The following is an 8,727-nucleotide window of genomic DNA, read 5'->3' as shown; positions in this document are numbered from 1 at the left end:
ATCGACCTCTGAACTCTTCTCCAATGCTTGGCAAGTGATAATAGCAGGAGAGGCTCCTGAGCGACTAGGTGTTAGAAAGAAAATTGGAGATCTATCATATTATCCAGAGTGCCAGACTTTAACATGGAAGTGCATGTTGCCACAGCAACGTGGACCCCCCCGAGTGAAATCCACCACCACCGCTCTGTGATTTTGTTGGTAACGCTCTTGCCTCTGAAGATAGGAAAGTGTGGGTTCAAATCCCACTTGAGCACAATAATCTCAGCTGTCGTGGGGCTGGTTTAGCACAGTGGGCTAAATAGCTGGCTTGCAATGCAGAACAATTGCCAGCAGCGCGGGTTCAATTCCCGTACCAGCCTCCCCGAACAGGCGCCGGAATGTGGCGACTAGGGGCTTTTCACGGTAACTTCATTGAAGCCTACTTGTGACAATAAGCGATTATTATTATAGTGTCATAGAGTCACGGAGTTTTACAGTACTGAACGAGACCCTTTGGCCCATCGTTCCTGTGCCGACCATCAAGCACCTATCTATTCCAATCCCATTTTACACCACTTGGTCCATAGACCTGCATGCTTTGATGTTTCAAGTGCTCATCTAAATGCTTCTTAAAATAATCTGGTCATAGTGCTAATGTGGGATCTTGCTGTGCGAACATTGGCTGCTGTGTTTCTGATGTAACAACATTTCAAAAAGCAGCTGATTGGCCATAAAGGGCTTTGGGACGTCTGATGGTCGTGAGAGGTGCTATATAAATGCAAGTCTTTCCTTCCTTCCTGCAAAAAGTGAACGAGGAGGTTCCAGATTTGGGACGACCCGAAAGCACCGGCTACCAAAAAGACTGGGTTAAGGAAGGGAGCATTCCACAATGAGAAAAGATGGTGTGTAACTCGGAAAACATCTTGGCAAGCTCACAGAATTCCGCAAGGTGACTCACGATAAATGTCTGGGAAGAATGGGAAAAGCTGAAAAATTCTCCAATTGTGCCAAACACACTGGGCTGGAGTCTCTGGGGACACCGACACAGGATTCATGGGCTTTCCCGGCAGCAAATCTGCCGCTGAACCTGGATCAATTCAGTGACCGTTAAGGGGCTAGCACCGGCGCCGCGTGGAACACAATCGAGTCCGATGAAAAACGGTGTGGGATTCACCGGGTCCGTGATTAACACTCGGGTGGCTGACAAGCTACAGCTGCACAAACACATTACAATCCCCAGACACGCTTATCCCAGCCAACAAGATGGCACTGGTTGCATTGGAGCACGCCCATACAGCTGATGGGTCGGCTGGGGCCAGAGGGCACTTAGGGCGGTGGCCTGGGGGGTGACCCACACAGTTGGCTGTCAGCACCGTGCGCAGCTGCATGGCTGCCTTGCTGGCTGCAGCAATGGTGCTCCGTGCCCGTCCACCCCGACCCCACAACCTGGCCACCCCCCGCTACTCCACGGGCCCTGGCAGAAACCCCCTGGCCAGCGGTACAACTGTCAGCAAAAAAGGCGATGTTGGACACTTTCCATACTCCCCCACCCTCTCCGCCTCCCACCCACACCCATCCCTCCTCTCCCTCAGCAGCTACGGCGATGGCTTCATGATTCTTAAAAGCACAAGTGAACCGCGCCATCAGGAGCTCTGCCCATCCGAGATGGAGCATCGTGGAGGCCCTGGAGAATACCGGGACGGGCCCGCTAATGAAGTACAAATGGTGTGTACTTTACATGCATTCCGGAATGCAATGAGGCCACTGTCCAGGTGACGGAGAATTGCAATTTGGTGTCAATTCAGTGCCAGCCACAATTGTGGCATCAGAACCTATTCTCTGCATTAATCTGCATTCGGAGAGGCAGGGTTTAATCAAGAACAGTCAGCATGGCTTTGTTAAGGAGAGGTCATGTCTGACCAACTTGTTCAATTTTTCAAACAGGTGACTAGGTGTATAAATGAGGGCAATGCATTTGACGTAGTCGACTTGGACTTCAGCAAGGCTCCCACAACATGGGGGACTGATAGCGGAGGTAAGAGCCCACGCGATCCAAGGAAATTTGGTAAATTGGATCCAGAATGGACTGAGTGGCAGGAAGCAGAGGGTGATGGTCGGGGGGTGTTTTTCTGACTGGAAGCCTGTGTCCAGTGGGGTCCCACAGGGATCAGTGTTAGGGCCCTTGCTGTTTGTGGTTTATATGAATGATTTAGACAGGAATGTCGATCAGTAAATTCACGGATGATACGGAAATTGGTGGAATGGTGAATAGTGAGGAGGATAGCCTTGGATTACAGGAGGATATAGACAGGCTGGTCAGATAGGCTGGGCGTTGGTAAATGGAATTCAAAGCGTATACATGTGCGAGGTGATGCACCTGGGCTGGGCAAACAGGTAAGGGAATACATGATGTACGTCAGGATCCCGGGAAGCCCCGAGGATCAGAGGAACATTGGTGTGCATGTACCGGTCCCTTAAGGCAGAGAGCAGGTGGATAAAATGGTTAAGAAGGTGTAAAGTTCCAGGCAAGCGCCCACTCGGAAGTAATGACTGTAAGAATGCTCCAATTTATTAGACCTATTATTGTGGTGGTATGAATGTGAGCACTGCCTTTGGTGCAGAGCATGGGTTTCCCATTGGCTCTGGCTGGTCATGTGCCTCTCGTCCGATTGGCTGGAACTAGTCATGTGACTGCTCACCAATTGGTCGAGAGGCAAGTAGACCCCGCCTCCGAGGCGGGGTATAAGTACCCAGAGTTCCCGGCGGTCGGCCTTACTCTGAAGTCGACCACCGGGCTAACAACTAACTGATTAAAGCCACAGTTCGGATCCTAATCGTGTATTGAGTCCAATTGATGGTACATCAATTATATTACACCTCTTGCTCTCCGTAGGGTCTCCTGTGGTCGGCCCACATTTCAACTTGTGTATTTATGTCCGAGAGGCCTCCTGGTTAAGGTGGGTTTCTCCACCCCTCTCATCTCAGGGGATCCTACTCACAGGAACTCTGAAGTTGCAGATCCTTTGGCCTTCGGTCGGATTATAAGAGGAGGCATATGATAAACTTGCCTTTATTAACTGAGGCATAGAGTTTAAGAGCGGGGCGGTTATACTGGAACTGTATAAAATATTGGTTTTGCCACAGCTAGGGTGTTGTGTGCAGTTCTGGGATCCACATTATAGGAGGGATGTGATGGCACTGGAAAGGGTGCAGAGGAGATTTACCAGGATGTTGCCGGGGCTGGAGGGCTTTAGCGATGAGGAGAGATTGGATAGACTGGGGTTGTTTTCCTTGGAGCAGAGGAGAATGAGGGGTGGACATGATTGAGATGATTATGGGGGGCATAGGTAGAGTAGACAGGAATAAACTTTTCCCTTTGATGGAGGGATCAATGACCGAGAGCCTGAAGTTTGGAGGGGATGTGAGGAAAAAATGTTTCACCCAGAGGGTGGTGGGAGTCTGGAACTCGCTGCCTGAAAGGGTGGTGGAGGCAGAGACCCTCATAACATTTAAGAAGTATTTAGAAGGGCACTTGCGATGTGAGCCCAATGTGGGATGAGAATAGGTGAAACCTTTTACCGGCACATATGTGATGGGCTGAATGGCCTTTCCAGTGCTCTAAACATGTCTCTCTGGCTTATTACCCACATGCAGTGCTTAGTATGATACAGATATTTCAATCATTGGTGTAACTCAGTACATAGCTTTAACCTTTTGTGTTGCAATTTCTTGCGAATGCAATTTTTATGAAGACTTGGGGAGTCACACCAGGTTGAACAAAAGGAACAATGGTTAATTTGCAAAGCTCAAGGTACACGGCTCCCGGTGATAATCAACCGGGTGAGCGCCGGCTTTATGTACAAGAGCTACCCCCTGCCCCCTTAGCGGGGAAACTCATATTCCGCAAAGGACTCTGGGAATACAATTATCCCAACCCGTTAAGTCCTGTGCAGATGCAGGTCATGACATTCCCCCCCCCCCCCCCCCCCCCCCCCACCGAAGGCCATGGACGAGGAGGAGGAGGAGGAGAAGAAGAAGCAGAAGAAGATGAAGGGCGACGGACTCTCTTCGGCTCAGGCGGAACATCCTGTGCCCCTGGCGTTTTGTCCGATGGCGAGTTTCGCATTGGGGAACACCGTTTCCTCTAGGAACGCTGCAGCGGGAATGCGGCAGTGTCTACATCAGACGCCGCAGAAGGTTACGACTCCATTTCGGAATCCGAAGAGGCGGCAGTCCGCATATTCGCGTTGAGACATTCACGGGGCGGTACAGTGGGCCGGCCTGACAGCGGGACCGGACAATCTGGAACGTATTGGCGTGGAGGGACTCAAAGCCCCCGAAGACTGAGTTGTGGCTTGCGGACATGTCGAGTTTCCTGGGTATGGAAAAAATTAAGTTCGCCTTGAGGGGATCTGTACAGGGGTTCACCCGGAGGTGGCAACCATTTATTGACTTCTTTGCGGGAGAGTGAGCCTTTTTTTGCTTTCTTTCTGTTGATGTCTGTAACTGATGTCTGTAACTGTTTACAAAGCCAAAAACTACCTCAATAAAATTGTTTATTTGTTTAAAAAGATCATCTGGAATGGGTGCACATCAGGAATCGGACAAAGGGGCAGCCTCTGTGACTGAAGGTGATCCAAATGTCGCTTTAGCAGCTGACCACCAACCCAAACCTGGTGGGAAACCAGCCCAATCTGGCGGACAACAGTCTCTGAGAGCCAGTGAGACGCGACAGTGAAACTTTGTGAAGCGCCCTGGAGTGAAGCGCCGGGGTGGTCGGCGCTGGACATGGCAGGATCCCTGCTGCTCCTGGTTATGCCGTATCTTGGCCCCGATACCAGGGAACAGCAAGCTCAGGTGGGTATGGAGTTGTCAGCCCATCAGCATCTCAGCTGGAGCCAGTCACAGTGTGCGGCCTGGTCCGATATGTGAATACGAACCCACCCAGCCTCGTATACATGGAACCGGGCGTCTGTTTCTGGAGCCCCCCTTTGAACATCTGAACGTCCCATTCAGCTAACCTGTTAGACGTCACGTGGTAAGGGGCTGTTCGCACCTGCCGAATCCCAGTGGCCTCTTGGTGCACCGAGAACTCCTCACTGGTGAAAGAAGCCCCGTTACCCGTGATGAGGACCTTGGGGACGTCATGCGTCGAAAAAGAGACACGCGACGTATTGATGGTCGGACGATAGGTGATCGCCGTCATTCTGTGGTCTTCCAACTGCTTGGAATGGGCGTCCACCAAAAGAGGAAACACCAAGTCCAAGATTGGATCATTTTGGGCAGCAGGGTAGCATGGTGGTTAGCATACATGCTTCACAGCTCCAGGGTCCCAGGTTCGATTCCCGGCTGGGTCACTGTCTGTCTGTATGGAGTCTGCACGTCCTCCCCCTGTGTGCGTGGGTTTCCTCCGGGTGCTCCGGTTTCCTCCCACAGTCCAAAGATGTGCGGGTTAGGTGGATTGGCCATGCTAAATTGCCCGTAGTGTCCTAATAAAAGTAAGGTTAAGGGGGGCGTTGTTGGGTTACGGGTATAGGGTAGATACGTGGGTTTGAGTAGGGTGATCATGGCTCGGCACAACATTGAGGGCCGAAGGGCCTGTTCTGTGCTGTACTGTTCTATGTTCTAAGGCTGGCGTCTAACCAGGCCTGGGGCAGCCTGGACATTCCCAGGGATAATGGGATGGCGGCTGAAGAGAGTTTGTGGTGCTGCTGGGAAACGGGACGCTGTTGAGCCACTTTCTCAATGTCCGTATGTGTTCCTGGCCACCGGACATAGCTCCATGCCAACATTTTCATTCCAGCCAACCCCTGTTACCCGTTGTGTAGGATCTTCAATAGGAGCTCTTGACCCTTTGCCGGGGATACAACACGTGTACCTCACAGTGGAATAACCTCTTCCACACAGCTTGGAGGGGAGGCTCGCAGCTCCCCTGACCTGCCTATGTTGTCAACCATTAACAGATGCTGCACCATGGCGAGTATGGGGTGTGTCTGAGTCTAGTCGCAGATACGTGATGTGGTGACTGGCAGGGAGGCTATGAAATTCAAAATGGTGACGACTTTGTCAGCCAGAGGCTGGGCCATGGCCTCATCTGGCAGAGACAACAGGCTCAGTGCATCAGTGTGCGCGATGTGGGTCCCTGTCGATGCTCGAAGGAGAACCCCCAAGCGGCCATCAGCAGGGCCCAGCGCTGGATCCAATAGGTGGGATTGCCTTGTATTTGCAAAAAAGGACCAAGTGAGGGCTTATGGTACGTCACGATGTATAAATGGCGGCCGTATACATACTGCGGGAATTTTGTTGCCCCGAATATCACAGCCTGAACTTCCTCCCCGATCTGTGCGTTCTTACCATCGGCTGCAGTCAGCATCTGGGAAGCTAAAATGATTGGCAGCTCCCGACCATCCGCCCTCCAATGGGCCAGAACAGCCCCAATCCCATAAGGTGACACATCACATGTGATGATAAACAGCTTGCCCGAATCGTAGTGTGTCAGCGCTCCCGAAGACAGCAGCCGTCACTTGACACACAGGTAAGCCATCGCCTGGGCCGAACCCCAAAACCAAGCCTGGCGCTCCTTCGGGAGCAGATGCAGAGGGGCCGAGATTCAGGACAAATTTCCCGTAATAATTGGCCAACTCCGAAATGTCGGGGCGAGGGCCAACTGGATGGCGCGCACCTTCTCCGTCACTCAGTGCCAGCTGTCGCAGTCCACCCGATTAACCAAGTAGACCACCTCGCTTGATTGACACGGGCGGATGCCAAGTTCCGAGACGCATCGCCGTGCCGCTTCCAGGTTCTCCAATTGCTCCCAGTCGGTAGCCCCCTGCAACCAGCGTGTCGTCCAAATATACAGCAACGTGTGGCAACCCCCACAGGATATTCACCGAGATACATTGAAACATCACACACGGCAACAAGACCCCAAAAGGCAGCCGGATGTATTTGTAGAGGCCCTGGTGCGTATTAATCATAATACATTGACGAGTGGACCTGTCGGTTCGAGCTGCAGATACGCATCAGTCATGTCCAGCTTTGTAAACGAGCGCCCAACTGCCAGTTTAGCATATGGGTCCTCGATGCGAGGCATGGGGTAGTGGTCAAGAAGCGAAGCGGTATTAACCTTCAATTTGTAATTCCCGCAGAGGCAAACTGTCCCGTCTTGTTTTACGACCGGGATCACCTATGCCACCTTGTTGGCAAAATGCACGGGCCGAATAATACTCTCCAACCGGCCAAGCTTGGCTTCCACCATTTCCACCAAGGTGTAGGTAACTGGACGCGCAGACCAGGTTCATGCCTCGTCGCCAGTTTTACGAGGAAAGGTAAGCTGAGGATCGGGGTGGTGTCAAAGGGGAGAGGGTACTTCAAGCAAGTGGTGGCTTTCAAAACCCCTCCCCCAACCGCCCTTTACTGCATATCACACAATGCCGGTACAGCATGCCTGACGACGAGGGACCCAGCTCCCACTCCCACAAGAGGCTGAAGGCTAGACGGCCCCTCAAGGGCATGGGAGAGCCGTGCGATTTTTATTTAATCCCTGAACCAACGCTAAATTGAGGTGGCCTCAGAGATAATGGGTGGCTATCCCACTGCCTGTGGCTGGGAATCCCGAGTCAACACATTTTACCCTTTGACTTAATTGGGGATTATTATGGCCACCACTGGGAGTCTGAAGGGCAGGCACTCCCAGAATTAGGTGGGCCCAACTATCATGCATCCTGCCACAACAGGTTGGATTAAATCCATACCAAGGTTTCAGAAAAAATGGCAAAACAGGTTCATTCAGAAAATGGGCGCGAGTCTCTGTTGCGCGACGCCGTAATCGGCGATCAGGCGGAGAATCGGCTCTGACGCCCAAATCGGGGGCGGCGCCGGTTTGACGCCGGTCAGCCATGTTCTGTCCCCCTCGGAAATGGCGTAATCGTGTTGCGCGCCGCATGACGTTGCAACGGCATTGACGCGTCATCGCCAGGCCCTCCTGCGGTGCTCCGCCCTCGATAGGCTGAGTTCCCGCCGGCGCATGACACATGTGGTCTCAGCAGTCGGGACCACGGTGTGGTGGCCGTGGACTGTACCCAGCGTCGCCACACTCAGGACCCGTGCCGTTGGCCGCTGAGAGGGCTTCCGCTAGGTTTGGGGGGACTGGTAGGGGGTGGCCAGGGGGTGGGGTCCGCGCATGGCCAGTGCCATGTTGTTCAGCGCGGCCGCTGAAAATCATCAGCCGTGCGCATACGCGGTCCGGGACACGGCCATTTACCGTCCGTTTTCAGCGTGGGAGCTGTGAGCCTCACCCAGCACCGCTGCTGGCCTCTCACTAGTCCCAGAATCGGTGAGGGGTTGGGGCTGACTTTTTTGGTCGTAAAACTCCCGCAAATGCATCGTTCGAGCGGCACTTAGCTGCTGAAATGGAGAATCCAGCCCAATGTATTTATACGGAAGGAAAATGTAAAAACATTTTAGCCCTGGCTGTACAAAATCAGAAGTGTTGCATGTTGGACACAAGGCAAATGTTTTCATTCTTGGATCTTGTGTCTGGGTTAAACATTGCAAGGTTAATGTTAGCATACGTCAGCAGCAATCATGTCTTTCTCACTCCTGTTGTCGTGTATTCAGTTTGGTACCCAGCCATTTCTTTTCCCCCCCCGGTTCTTCAAACAAATAATTACGGAGACATGACCATCAGTTTATAATTTGGCTCCTTCTATACGTCAATCCTTTAAGAGAGAGTGAATTTAGACTCTG

The sequence above is a fragment of the Scyliorhinus canicula genome, chromosome 11, assembly GCF_902713615.1.
Source record: "Scyliorhinus canicula chromosome 11, sScyCan1.1, whole genome shotgun sequence".
NCBI classification, from domain to species: Eukaryota; Metazoa; Chordata; class Chondrichthyes; order Carcharhiniformes; family Scyliorhinidae; genus Scyliorhinus; species Scyliorhinus canicula.
Note: the sequence above shows the minus strand (reverse complement) of the source record.